Source organism: Rhipicephalus microplus, chromosome 9, assembly GCF_043290135.1.
Source record: "Rhipicephalus microplus isolate Deutch F79 chromosome 9, USDA_Rmic, whole genome shotgun sequence".
Lineage (NCBI taxonomy): Eukaryota > Metazoa > Arthropoda > Arachnida > Ixodida > Ixodidae > Rhipicephalus > Rhipicephalus microplus.
In genome coordinates this window covers 9,876,872-9,891,344 of record NC_134708.1, presented here as the reverse complement: position 1 = coordinate 9,891,344, position 14,473 = coordinate 9,876,872, and the positions used below count along the sequence as shown (strand labels likewise).

The window sequence follows — 14,473 nt, the reverse complement described above, 5'->3', positions numbered from 1 at the left end:
GTGCTGGTGCGGCCCAAAGGGAGATTCAACCCCCCCCCCCCCCCCAAAAAAACAAATGGCAGCATATCCACGGAGTGAATGATGGATAGTGGGGCGAAGAATTCGTCCGTCCATTCGTTCTTGCTTCCGTCCGTCCATGCGTCCATCAGCCCGTCCGTGCGTGCGTCTGTTCGTGCGTCCGTCCCTGCGTTCGTCCATGCAGCCACCCCTGCGTCCGTTCATGCGTCCATCCATGCATCTGTCTATGTGTCCGTTCGTTCATCTATTCAACACTCCAAGTACCACCATCTCGCATCTTTTCATCATATATTCCCCATATAGAAGCACCACCATCCAGCGGACATTCCAAGGATTAAACGAGAGGATGCACACGCACACTTTCTAATGGCTTGCGCTTCGGGTCCACTTCCCACCTTTAACCACCTCGAGTTCATGGTATATACTAGTTCACTGTATTCATGCCACTGCGGCCGAACGCTCGCTAAACCTTTGGAAAACTAAGGAGGTTACGCCCAGCGAGTATGACGTAGCAAACTTTTAGGGGCGAAGCTCCTTAGGGCGTGGGCTGTGCGTCCCCTGTAGCCTGTATGTAGCCACCTCTAGTTTAGTTCTTGCAGTGTTCACTAGATGGCGGTACCGTGTCGCCTCTTCTCGTTTAGTTCTTGCAGTGTTCACTAGATGGCGGCTCCGTCTCCTGCATGTAGCCACCTCTCGTTTAGTTCTTTCAGTGCTCACTAGATGGCGGGACTTGTAGCTGATGATGAAAAGGTGCAAGATGTTGTAAACTAGACGGCGGTACTTGTAGTTGATGATAAAAGATGCGAGATGTTATAAAATAGGAATGATGTCACATATGGCACGTGTCATTGGTGGAAGGCAATCGTTTGATTTAGTGCGGCGACGTACGCTAGGGGGAGCATTGTAATAAAATCGAGTAGGCAAAATGTACAGAAGATTCATGGTTTACCAGGTTTTCCTCCAGAGCTTCGCCCACTCATCATCATTCACTTCGTGGATATGGCGGAACATTTTTTCAGTCAGATAGGGCTCAGTGTACATGCCAATGGCTGTTAATGGGAAATGAGAGGCGGAGAATTCGGCTTTTACTTTCTTACTGCTTGCGCTTCGTATCTACTTCCCATTTTTAACCACCTCGAGTTCATTCGTGGTATATACAAGTTCATTGTATTCATGGCACTGCGGCTCAACGCTCGCTAAACTTTCTAAAGCTAAAGAGGTTACACCCAGCGAGTATAACGTATCAACCCTTTCTTGTCATATAGTGCTCAATGTACATGCCAATGGCTGATAATGGGGATAGCAGCGTGCTCATGGACTAAAAGCCGAATGCTCCTGTCTCTCATTCCCCATTAGCAGCCATTGACATGTACATTGAAACTATTTTTTATTGTTCAAGAACGCACAGAAGTAGTCTTTCACCGGCACCACCTTGGAGGTCAAAATGTTATACTTGTTGCATACTACGGGGGACGAACGGTTGCTGTTATAAAGAGTTTCGCCACTAAAAAGAAGCTTGTCTGACACCTTTTTTTTTAGGAATTGGTATAACCCGAAAGTGAAACGCGTCTTCGCAGAAGTAGTTGGGCATTTATTGTGCATTGTTTAGCCCCAAGAGCGAAGGCAACAAATTGGAACGTCACACGGCAAGCAGCTCGAAACTTGCAGCGCGCACCTGAAGCACAAAACACGCACGAATTGTGCATACACGAGACGAGCGTGGACAAACAACTGTCACAGTCACAGCTTGACACCTAAAGCACGCCGCTCAGACAGAAAGAAAGACGCACGGAACAAACGCACAAGTAGGATGAGCGCGAACAACTGTCACAATTCTTACTTCTTCGAGTACGAGCAGCGCACTCTTTTCGTAAACACGGCCGCGGCCACGAGCTATAAGAGACCCTCGTGCTCTTTTTAACCACTGAAAGCAAACTTGCGGTGGCAGCCCAAGAGGTACAAAACGCCCAAGTCCCGAAATGAGCGTGCGCACAAATGAGTGACCGCGCCAGAGAACATCTTTACGCGCTTTGACCACGCCATGTGGAGGCACGTGCGCATATCAACGCGCGGGTCGTGCGGAGACGACCTTTAGAGCACTCGCGCCCAACGCACGCTACTGATGCCGAAAACACGCTGAAATTGCTGGGATCTGAACACGGCCAACGGTAGATGGTGTGTGTTGCCACGTTCCTTTCCTCAAGTTTTGTTATCACCCCGTTACACTACGTTGAGTGCAAACTGGACCAACGGCGACAAGCTTCGGCATGTCTATTTCACTTTAGAAGACGCTGCTCGGACCTGGTTCGAGAATCAGACCTCAAGACGTGGGAAGTTTTTCGGGCCAGGTTCCTTGGCACTTTTACAAGTGTGGTCCGCAAGGAGAAGGCTGAAACTCTCCTAGAAACCCGCATACACCTTCCAAACGAAAACGTGGCGCTCTTCACGGAAGAGAGGACCAAACTCTTCCGTCACGCCGACCCCGAAATGCCCGAGGACAAGAAAGTCCGCCTCCTCGTGCGAGGAGTTAAGCAGGAGCTTTTTGCGGGACTGATGCGGAACCCTCCGAAGAGCGTCCAAGAATTCGTCTCAGAAGCAACGACCCTTGAAATGAGCACACGAAAATTCAACCGCCGCTCGACGCCAGGCTGTGCAGAGATCCAGCCACTCTGCTTTGATGACCTGCGTGAAACCATAAGAGCCGTAGTGCGCGAAGCCCCAAGTTTCTTCAATGGCAGACATCGTCAGAGAAGAAATTCAGCAATCGCTGGGCATGCCTGCGTCAGCGTATCCGCAACTCCAAGCCATAAGCTATGCTGCTGCATAAGCTACGCTGACGCCTAATGGCTCGCCGTTATCCAGCTGAACAACGTACGTTGTGTGACTAAGTAGTTTGTGTCGCGCGCTTGGGAGCGAGACGTCGCTGGTTCGATGCCCCACTGTGGTTTTTTACGTTGCCATTTTTTTTTTGTTTTTCAACGCGAGAGTCTTAGACGCTTCATCAAACGGGAAGTTCGACCGCCACCAACAACCGTTCCGCGGCGTCAGTAGCGAATGATGCAAACAATCATAACGTGATGATTGATGACGTCATGTGACGTAACGCCTCACGACGCTGTTGAAGCGCCCTCTCATGGGTAGCAACCAAAACCTAAGAGCGCGCGACTTCAGCAAAAGAAAAAGACAGCGCTCGGAAGTGGCAAGTGATGCGGCAGTTGGCGATTCCTGCTCTCTTACACGTCTATATAATGGGAAGAAAAATAAGATCGCATTAGTTTTCGAGTCGTCTTAGGTGAATGCACAAGGGAACTTGTGAATTTTCGTTTCGTAACAATACATACACGCACGCACAAAAACGAACGCATGAACATGCATAAAGGTGGTTGAGCACGCCCCCTCTCTCCTCCTCACAAGAAAAAAAGCTAGAAATTCTGGCTACGTCAATGCGTTGCAGCTCGGACAAAATGAGCTTCTACTTTCAAATATTTCTGGAATTGTTAGCAGGTCAAAATACTTTTTTACAAAAGCCAAGGAATACGCACAAGCACGAGCAAAGAGGTATAAAGTGGCGCATCCAATCACAAAAGTAAGGAAAGAATAGCCAAATATTCGGTGAAAATAATGGAACACGATTAACGGAACGTGTTACATGAATGAGGGAGCAGCGACGATTTCGCTTAGCCGCTTACGACAGTTGGACAACCTTCTCTTGCGTCACTCATTTCAGGTCTTTTTTTTTTTCCTTCGTTGTCTCATAACGTTCTTCACAGTGCAAACAAAACGCTCGACGGGCTCTGTTTACGAAACGCAGGGGTCTTTCCTCGTCCCTCGCACGACAACGTGCCGCGTCTGTTTGCTTCTCGCAACCCTATTCGCCCGCTGTTTTCGCGCGAGCAGAAATCGCTTCTTTTGTTCTCGTCTTACGCGACGACGCCACAATAGCGTCGACATTCAAGGTGTGCACACAGCAAGACACCAGGCGTCACTTGAAGCGAACTTAACGGCGCGTGCATAGTTTACGGCCTTTCTTTTTCACTTCCTCGTTCGCTCTAGTTGCCACAGCGACCTCCGACAGCTTCCTGCTTCAGTTGAGCCTGTAACGGCGCAGTCGCACATCTGCTTTTCATTCTCAAGCCAAGATAGGCGCCCTTTGTCCAATGTCGAGATTACCACACGTGTTCAGTGGGTTATTTTGACGTGCTCACGTTACATCCACAAAATGCTGTCAGCAATGCTCGACGCAGACCACGCCGCAATGCTTGAGATGCTTCACGATTGTTTGAGATAATTTTCCGAAAATTACGCGCATCAATCGAATAGTGACGTTTTTTCGAAAGTTCTCGCAGGCGTCCGTGATAACGCTAGAATCTCGATGCCACATGCATGAGTACCAACGCACCCTCCACAGATCAGTTTTTCGACAGCCGACGCTCTAATCACCGCTATAACCACTAGATCACACTGAAGCGTCCTCTTTTCACAGCGGCCGGAATTCCCCTGCCACCGAAACGCAGCGTCGTTTGACCTGAACGCGCCCCGTGCCGCCGAATATGCCATTTACCACGGGTTGAACGCTGGATGATTGCGCCGTCACCCGGTTGGATGCGCTATCATCCGGAAGCGGAGCGGCGGGCGCGGAGAGCCGCAGAGGCTCACGCTCGTCGCCGCCTGTGTGCGCGGTGTTATGAATGTGGGTTGATGGCATCCCACCGCTGCCACCACTGTTAGGAATTCGCTGTGCTGCGATGGTAGCGGTAGCCGAAAGCGGTGAGCAGTCGAACGGACTTCGCTGAAGCCTTTGCCCAGAGGAGGAATAGGGAGGCAATCGTTTTGAAAACAGCAACACGTAGGAACGTTTACTATGGCAGGTCACAGTTCGTACAAAGCCGGCCAGCTCGACGAAGTCGGCTGGGGCAAAATCGACTCAAACATGGGGCCGGAACGGCCTTAAATAACGTCTTTGGTCTCTTCTCTCAGACCAGTTCGCGGGGCTCGGCGGAGGAGACGCAACCATACCCGGAACTGCGAGGTGGCTCGGCGGAGGAGGCGACGGTTTCCCCCGGAACTTCATGGTGCCGACTTCTGCGTGGAAGGTGGCACTGGGAGGGGGGCAGACAGTTCGCCGGAACAGCGTTCGATCTCATGAGAAGAAGCGCTCCTGGACGAGGACCATGTCTGTGGCATAACAGCGGGGAACGAGTGCCTCTCTTATCAGTCTCCTGGATCATTGTCGTATGTGTTGGATCGGTGGTAAGGCATGGACGAAGCGTAGCGGCGGGCGCGGAGCGCCGCGGCGGCTCATTCTCATTGCCAGACAGACAGACAGACAGACAGACAGACAGACAGACAGACAGACAGACAGACAGACAGACAGACAGACAGACAGACAGACAGACACTTCGCTCCACTAGTCATCATCCACTCCGTGGATACGCTGTGATTTTTCATTTTGTGCGCCTTCATGCAAACTGTGCGAAATATTCACTGTGCAACTAAACCTACAAGCCGGCTCTTCCGACTTATTAGATGCGAAGCTGCTCTGACTAGCCTGTGTAACGCTGTCCGTCCGTACAAACGCGGCCCGCACCGCAGGTGTTGGCGCGGTGCCAAGTAGGTCACGCCACTGGTGCGTGCTGACGTCACGCTCCTCTTGCAGTGCACGCTGACATCCCTCTCTCTCACCTGCCGCGCTCTCGTCGCGGCGCCTGCGAATGCCGCCTCGTCCGTTGACCCGCAACACCAGCCGCGACCACCGCTCGGTACACCACTGACTCGTCGGTTCACACGCAATAATCCTGACGTACGCCTAACGTACGCATTGAAACATGTCTGTACGGGTCACCTACAGGACCTGGCCATCTACAGGACCTGGTCACCTACAGGCCAGCCATCGCTTCAAACAAATCTTCCAGCGCTCACCACAGCACCTGCGTTAGTGTCTTTCAACCCGTGACGCCAGCCGTGCGCAAGGCTGCTGCTTCGCATACCATCAGGGTTCAGGGAGGTGGTCCAATTTTTACAAAAAATCATCTTACTGTGACATAAGTTTTTAGTATCGCTGCATGGCGATGGAGACAACTTTATTGAAATTCAATCTTCCTCACGTGTTTTTATTGTTGCATAAAGACTTCCTCATTGTTATATATGCTCTATAGAACATGGGTCTCAAACACGGGCCCGGCAGGCCGCATGTGGCCCGTGGCTTCACGAGGTATACAAAGTTTGTGACTGTTAAAGTCCTAACAGAATTCACTCGTGTATTGCGATTAATTGCGCATCATTAGGGTAGCTATACACACGGAACTGGTCTCAAGTATTTTTTTCTCGTGGTGCACCCCATGTTTAAACATAACTGTAGAACTACATATTTCCGAATTGGCGTTCATATTTGTCATTCTAGGATTATATATATATATATATATATATATATATATATATATATGTGTGTGTGTGTGTGTGTGTGTGTGTGTGTGCGTGTGTGCGCGTGCGTGTGTGCGCGTGCGTGTGTGCGCGTGCGCGTGCGTGTGTGCGTGCGTGGGCGCAACAGGAAGAAAACAATCACAGACGATTACGAAATGCCTAACGTGCAACGATAACCGTGTTTAAAGGTCTAGCCTTCCGCAAGATAGCTGATATCATTATTTTTGTGAAGTAGGACAGCACCCACCACGCCATTATTCATATCTCTGCGGATAAACGAAGTGTCCCCTACGCATCTGTGAGATATTATGCGTCTTATCATTTCTTCTTCTCCATCCGTTACGCCATCGACGACAACGGCACCTGCAACGGCTTAGGCGACGCCGCTCAAATAGTTCACTATAGCTGCACGCAACGAGTGCCTAAAAACTTAGCTCTAAAAGACAAAGCATCCTGCAAGACCTCTGTCTTGTACCGATATGGTTCGCGTAAAAACCAACGCTTAGGCCTCCTATCGCACATACGAAACGAACAGCATCCACCTTTTTTGTAGGCGCATGAAAAACGAAAAAGGGCCTTTAGACGGAAGAAAGATAAAATTACCACATAAAACTCATATTCGCGGTCACTATTTTTTAGGCGCTTGCTCGTCAACCTTCTTATGCTCGCACCTTGTCCGTTGTCGGCGGCGTGTACACTAGTTCAGATTGCTACCGCCAGAGGCGCCGCTCAGCTCTCGCTGAGCGGCGCACTGATGTCACATAGGATGAATGATAAGCTCAGGGGAATGCACATAGATGAAGGTGGCTCCAGAAGTCTGGGTAGTGATCACAAACGTATCAAGCTAAGTTTTGGAAGAGCAGTGAAAGTGGGAAGGAGACAAGATGAGCAACTACAGGAAAATTTTCATTCAGAAAGGCAAAGTGAAGTAGCCACCAAACAAATTGAGAAAGTAATCACGGAGGATAATAAAACAGTGTGGACATACACGAATCTAATCAGACTGTTTGAGCTAGAGCTTGCTAAGGCCCGTGACAAGTCACCCCGGAAAAGAAGACACAAACCCAAAAGTTGGTGGCATGAGGAAGCATGAGAGTCATAGCAAAACGTCAGAAAGCCTCAAGGGAACACAGACATGCTAAGCGGCGGGGTGAACCGGCAGATGTTGTTGAAAGAAAATGGGAAATCTTTCTAAGCTGTAGAAGGGATGCATCCCTTCTGATCAATGAAAAGATAAGAAGAAAGGGAGCTCAGTGGTTGGCAGAAGTACATAAAAAAGATAGAAAGGCAGCTGCAAAATTTTGGAACCATCTAAACTCCCTAAGAAATGAGACGAGTCTAGAGCAGAGTTTTATAACTACAGCCCAAGGTGCTAGGCTAGAAGGGGACGAAGCTATTGAATATGTAAGAACAAGGGTGACAGAGAAGTTTCAACAAAGAAGTGCTTTATGCACCACAATAGACAAGGATGAATCAAGTGGCGCAATGGCTCCATTTTCACAACGAGAGTAAGAAAGGGCTGAGAAAAGGGTCCTAGTAGTACATCAACAGGCCCAGATGGCATTCCCATTATGCTGATAAATACATTAGGTCTGAAGTCTAAGCAGGGTTTGAGAGAGGCAGTGAACAAAATAATAATCGATGGAGAAGTTCCCGATGGATGGAAACTTAGCAGGATGAGCATGATCTATAAAGGAAAGGGGGACAAAGCTGACATAAACAACTACCGTCCTATAACAGTGACATTAGTGGTCTACAGGCTGGCGATGCAGATTATAAAGGAAAGACTGCAGGCATGGATAGAGGATGAGGGGGTGCTGGGGGAACTGCAGAATGGTTTTTCGGAAATACAGGAGGCTGGAAGACAATCTGTTCTCGCTGACGCAGTGCATCGAAATAGCAGAAAAGGAACACAGGCCCCTGTGGCTAGCATTTTTGGATATCAAGGGAGCGTACGATAGCGTGGTTCAAGAGGAATTGTGGGTAATGCTGGACACACTAGGCGTGGAAGATGTAGTCACTAATCTTTTAAAGGATATCTATGAAGGTAACAAGGTAGTCATAAAGTAGGAAACAGGTATCCAAACCTGCAGAGGTAAAACGGGGGCTTAGGCAGGGGTGTCCTCTGTCACTCTTATTATTCATGATGTACCTACAAGGATTAGAGGCCAAATTAGAGAAAAGTGGACTGGGCTTCAACCTCTCTTTCGTCAAACAAGGAAAACTCATTGAACAGGCACTACCAGCATTGATGTACGCAGATGATATAGTGCTAATGGCCGACAACAAGGAATATTTGCAGAGATTGGTGGACATCTGTGGTAATGAGGGAGATAGGTTAGATTTCAGATTCAGAAAAGAAAAATCAGCAGTCATGATTTTTAATGACAATGAAGGTAGTGAGCTTAAAATACAGGAGGTCACGCTAGAGATAACAGATAAATGCAAATATCTGGGCGTATGGATAAGCAATGGGGCCGAGTACCTAAGGGAACACGAAACATACGTGACGACTAAAGGTAACAGGAAAGCAGCGGTAATAAAAAACAGGGCACTGTGGAATTACAATAGGTACGATGTTGTGAGAGGAATATGGAAAGGGGTCATGGTTCCTGGTCTGACGTTCGGCAATGCAGCCTTGTGCATGAAATCAGAAGTTCAAGCAAGATTAGAAATTAAGCAACGTGGAATAGGTAGGGTTGCCTTAGGAGCTCACGGGAATACACCAAATCAGGGAGTACAAGGTGATATGGGATGGAAATCATTTGAGGGCAGGGAAGCTAGCAGCAAGATAAAATTTGAGAAGCGATTGAGAGAAATGGGGGAGAAGCGTTGGGCTAGGAAGGTATTCAGTTACTTGTACATGAAGAATGTCGATACAAAATGGAGGAAGCGAACCAGAAAACTGACTGGTAAATACTTAGAAAACAACAAGGGGCCAAACCAAAAAGAATTATCGGTTAAGAAGAAGGTGAAGAAAGCTGAGATCGACATGTGGAGAATTGGCGTGATTAAGAAGTCCGCACTAGAGATCTATCGAACTTTTAAGCAGGAAATTGCCAAGGAAAGGATCTATGATAATACTCGGGGTAGTTCTCTACTGTTTGAGGCCAGGACGGGAGTACTGCGAACCAAGACATATCGGGCCAAATACGAAGGGGTAGACACGGTATGCAGTGCGTGTGGAGATGAAGAAGAAAGTGCCGAACACTTGATAATGTTCTGTAAAGGGATTCACCCAATAGTTCAGGATGATGGCGCAGAGTTCTTCAAAGCACTGGGGTCTAGGGACAGGGAGGGCAAAATAGACTTTAAGCGGGTAGAATTAACTAGAAGGAGGTTACCTGATAGGCTGCTAAAGTCAAGGCATGAGTAAAAATTAAACCCTTCAGTGCAAAGTACGAATCCTCAACCTCACTATTTAAAAGGAAAAAAAATAAATCTAGTTTTTGGTTCATTAAGTATTACGGCTTGGTGGCACTAGCCACCGCCCGATCTAAAGGGTACAGCCATATCCATCCATCCAGCTAATCACGCAGGAAGCAGCCAATGTACTCGCAGCAGCGTCCCCTTCGGCGAGTCACGCAAGCGACGTCCACACTACACATTCGGCGCCACGTGCTCTAGTTTGATAGGTGACAGCTAGAGGTCCGCACCTGTATACAGCTCTCGCATTCGGCGCGCTTGCTTTCTCTTCGCTGTGAGCTCACTCAGTGAACACTCTTCGTTACCGCTCCGCAGCCTGACTACCCCAGAAACCAAGGCAGCAGCGCGGGGGCCTCACAAAGCAGCAGCAGCTCGGGCTCACAGCCAAGACTTTTCGGTGAGAGCTTGGGAGGCCGGAGCGAAGAGGGCTCGCCATCAAGCAAACACGAAGCTGCGGGCGAGCGAAGCAGAAGGGAAGCGGGCGCACCATCAAGCAAACTCGTCACGTCTTTAGACGACGCTATAGAAATGTGTATACGGAGGATTCGCGAATTACCCGTTAATCTCCGAGCAAACTCCTCTAGCATCATTCACTTTGCGGATACAGTGATGACTTCCCTATAATCCACTAGCCCTTACAAACAGGAATGGAAAAAAAAATATGGTAGCATCATACTGGGGGTGCCAAGACAAAGAAGTTCGGAGCTGGGCAGCCCTTTCTATTTATTTCTTCCTCTCTCTATTCATTTCTGTAATTTTCTTGCTCTTTCTACATTTCTTCCAATTTCCCCCCTCTCTTTCTATTTCGCGTTTGATTCCTCCTTATTTTCTATTCTTATATTATACACTGTTTTTCCTGCGTTACGCCCAGCGGCGACTGCATACGACAGCACGAGTCCTTGAAGCGATTCAATGGACCGACTGGGATAAGTTTCGGAAAGTCGAAAATGCCGAAAAAAACAAGAACTCATCAGCAATATGGAACATTGGATCACCGCACCTTAAGGGCCCGGCCGGTCGTATGCTGTCGTAAGGACCCTTAAAATGCTCCACCGTTTCCCTTGATGTGCTCCGCACTGTAGCTAAAAGGGCGTCACGAGAGCACTCGTTCAATATGATGCAGGTTGAGCGTCACGCCAAGTGACGATCACAGCATACGACTACGGCAAACGGCACCCCGGCCTCCTGAAGCAACCCGCACATTAAGAAATGGTGGAAAATAAAGAATCTTCTGCTTTGACCATTTCAACCACCACGCGGCGTGCCGTGCCGAGCACGAAACAAGTCACCACTCTAGACGCCACCGTCAACGAAAGCAGTTACTTTTTTTTCTTTAAGAATGGATAAAAAATCGCAGTGTGCGATTACTGCCACAGATGTTGCTGTCATAGCGACAACGGCACTATGGCAGGAGAGGGGAAGTGGACTACGCAATGAACTGCACAGTCGTGTAAGTAGATGTGGCCGCTGAATACGCTTTCATCAAGCGGCCATGATGTTGCAATGCTTGCAGAACCCTCCTTAGAGCCGAAGTGCGAGACGAATCTGGGCGATTTCGCTAGTCCGTCTGTGAAGACAAATGGAGCACTGTCATACGTACAACTTAACGTGTGAATTCAACATCCGCAGCAAACGCAAACAAGCGAAGCGGCGGAGGTGGCTCTGATGATTCGCTTTTCAAGTTGGACACAATTTGTCACGCACTTCGACACTGACATTAAAATGACTTGGACGTTTACGAGAAATTCGATTGGCAATTGAGCAACTACACTATCTATCTATCTATCTATCTATCTATCTATCTATCTATCTATCTATCTATCTATCTATCTATCTATCTATCTATCTATCTATCTATCTATCTATCTATTTTGATCATCGTCTGTCATCAACATCATCGCACCCATTTAAGGCCATTACAGAAGGTCGTTTGAAGAAGCCGAACGCGACATTGGCATTAAACAAAACGAACAAGCGTACAATCGGCGTCTTGATCGAAACCCCCGCGTGCGCTCTCAAGCAGTGCCCCAGGCAAGCGGCCGTCACATCTGCGCGCGCATTTCCCAGTCCGGTCAGCTTAAACACGACGAGCCTTCCAAGGGCGTAAGCAATCCGAGCGACGCGCACTCATGCATGCATGCTACTTCTGGGAAAGGAGCGGGTCGCGAGAAGTGGTCCTCGTGACGAGGCGAGGAGGCGGAGCCAACGCGGATATCGCCGAAGACATCCTGCCGTCGGCTGGCCGGGAGCTTGCAGCAACAGTCACACACACACGCACGCACTGCACGCGCGCATTGCACGCATAAACGTACGCGTAGTAGTATGCGTCATCCAGTGCCGTGAGCCCTTTGAAACGGGAAGCCTAGGAAGCGGATCGGTCTCTCTCTTCAGGTAACTGGGTCGCCCTAGTTCCTTGTGCCGGGTGGGAGGAGGGTGGTTGGCGCTTTCGCTTTCAACCTGGCGTCGTCAAACAGCAGCTTTCTTCTGCCTGGCTCTTCGCGCTCTCCAACGCACTGTTTTGTGACGGAAGATAAGAAGGGGTACTCCATCCATTGGAGGGCCGACGAACTCGAGAGTGCATGTGCAGCGTCTGAAGGCGGCGAGAGCGCTAGCTGTCTGTTTGTCCGTGGGAAAGAAAAGAGAGGAGGTCGTTGTCAGAGACGCTGCGAAGTCCACCATTGAAACCGTCCAGTATTGGAGCTGGTGCAGCTGCCATCGAAGCCGATGAACACTGGAATACGTGAATCTCAGTGGTGGTGAAAGAAATCGGCTTTGTTTCGTCGAGTCAAGTGGGATCCGCTGGAGGAGGACTTGGGAAAGTACAGGTGAGAAGCCAGTAATAATCTGATTGATATGTGGGGTTTAACATCCCAAAACCACTATATGATTATGAGAGACGCCGTAGTGGAGGGCTCCGGAAATTTAGACCACCTGGGGTTCTTTAACGTGCACCCAAATCTGAGAACACGGGCCTACAACATTTCCGCCTCCATCGGAAATGCAGCCGCCGCAGCCGGGATTCGAACCCGCGCCCTGCGGGTCAGCAGCCGAGTACCTTAGCCACTAGACCACCGCGGCGGGGCAGCCAGTAATAATCTCTCGAAACCTTGTCACAGATCGTGCCGGGAGAAAAAAAGATTGGGTCTTCTTTCCCGATCTACTCGTGTTTCAATGAAAGTCGCACGCAAAGCGGTCTCTTGCGCTTTCTTAAGCACCTTAATATTAACAAGCGTGGTTGTACGACCCGAAACCACAATATAATTATGAGGTATGCAGCAGTGAAGGGGTCTGGAAATTTTGGCCATCCTTAACGTGTACTGTTATCACACAGTACGTGGGCCTCTACCATTTCACTTCCATCAAAATGTGGCCGTCGCTGCCTAAATTGAACCCCCGATGTTATTAGGGTGAGTAGCCGAGCGACACTTATCCACCTCGGCGGACGTTTCGACTGAAGTTAAATAGACAGTTTGCAGATCTACGTGACTACTGAATAGTGTATGCGCACGTTAACGCTGAATGGCGTTCTCGAGAACGTTTGATAAGCAAGTGCTCCAAATGATTTTGCAAAGACGCCGTAATGCTTGTGCGCTAGATACGCCTGTTATTTCATCACTCTTCGTTCCATCGCACACTCTTGTCGAGTTTCTTAGGTTCAAGTTTTTGTCTAGGAGACCACAACCATAGTGAGAATTTCTCTTAGTCTCAACGATGTTGGTAACACTCGCTTCGCACAAAAACATTTTTGATGTTATGGATAATCGTTTTTCCTCGCAATGTTCATGAAACAACTGATTTTAGTAGATGTTGGTGGGTCCGGTTGTCTCCGTGTTCGGGAATATGGGATCGATCATTCAAACAGAGCTCTTGACGCCGGCAAAGTTAAGTTTAGGCAAAATTTTATTTATTTATTTGCAATACTGTCGACTCCAATGTTGGAGTCATTACAGAGGGCACATTGCAGGTAGTATACAATCATGAAGAACAAACAATAACATTCCAACTGACATACATAAGCCTCACCCAGTACCTTCTGGCCTGCTACAGTGCGCCGTGCAAAAAAGAAAAAGAAAGGAGGAAAATAGCAAAGGTATGTGAAGCATTGAAGCACTACTGTAGATTACGCATGGTTTCTAACACTGCGGTGAATGTGGATAATGTGTCGGCATTAGTAGCATTTGCATTCAGTTTATTCCATTCGCGTATTGTTAGTGGGAAAAACGAATTTCCAAAGACGTCACTGTTTGAGGAATATTCTTGCAGACTGTATTTGTGCTTATGACGAGTAGGGCGTGACTGTGAAAATGTGACGTACTTAGACACATCTACCTTGTAGTGGCCATGTAACAACTGGTACAAGAACCTCAGGCGTGCCTCTTTTGCCCTAGTAGCTAGTTTTTCAATGCCAGAAGAAGCCAGAAGGTTAGTGGGAGAATCTGTACGTTTGAACTTGTTGTGTACAAACCGTATGGCTTTGCGTTGTACTGCCTCTAATTTACTAATACCACTTAGCGTATAAGGAAACCAAACTACGTTGGCATATCCTAATACTGGTCTTACGAACATGGTATAAGCCAAGAGTTTTGCGGGCGCTGGTGCAATCCTGAGT

General features: G+C 48.5%; 1 protein-coding gene and 1 long non-coding RNA gene across 3 annotated transcripts in view; one reads left to right on the top strand and one right to left on the bottom strand.

The window, feature by feature from the left end:
• Window positions 1-14,473, bottom strand: part of LOC142771527 (uncharacterized) — a 177,549-nt gene that overhangs the window by 133,945 nt on the left and 29,131 nt on the right. The gene's annotated exons all lie outside the window — the stretch shown is intronic.
• The window catches only part of LOC119163463 (phytanoyl-CoA dioxygenase, peroxisomal), a 54,208-nt gene continuing 51,853 nt past the window's right edge, over window positions 12,119-14,473 (top strand). For both annotated transcript variants that reach the window (XM_075873111.1, XM_075873110.1), the window contains exon 1: window positions 12,119-12,689. The gene's annotated coding sequence lies outside the window, so the exon portion shown is untranslated. The remainder of the gene's footprint in view (window positions 12,690-14,473) is intronic.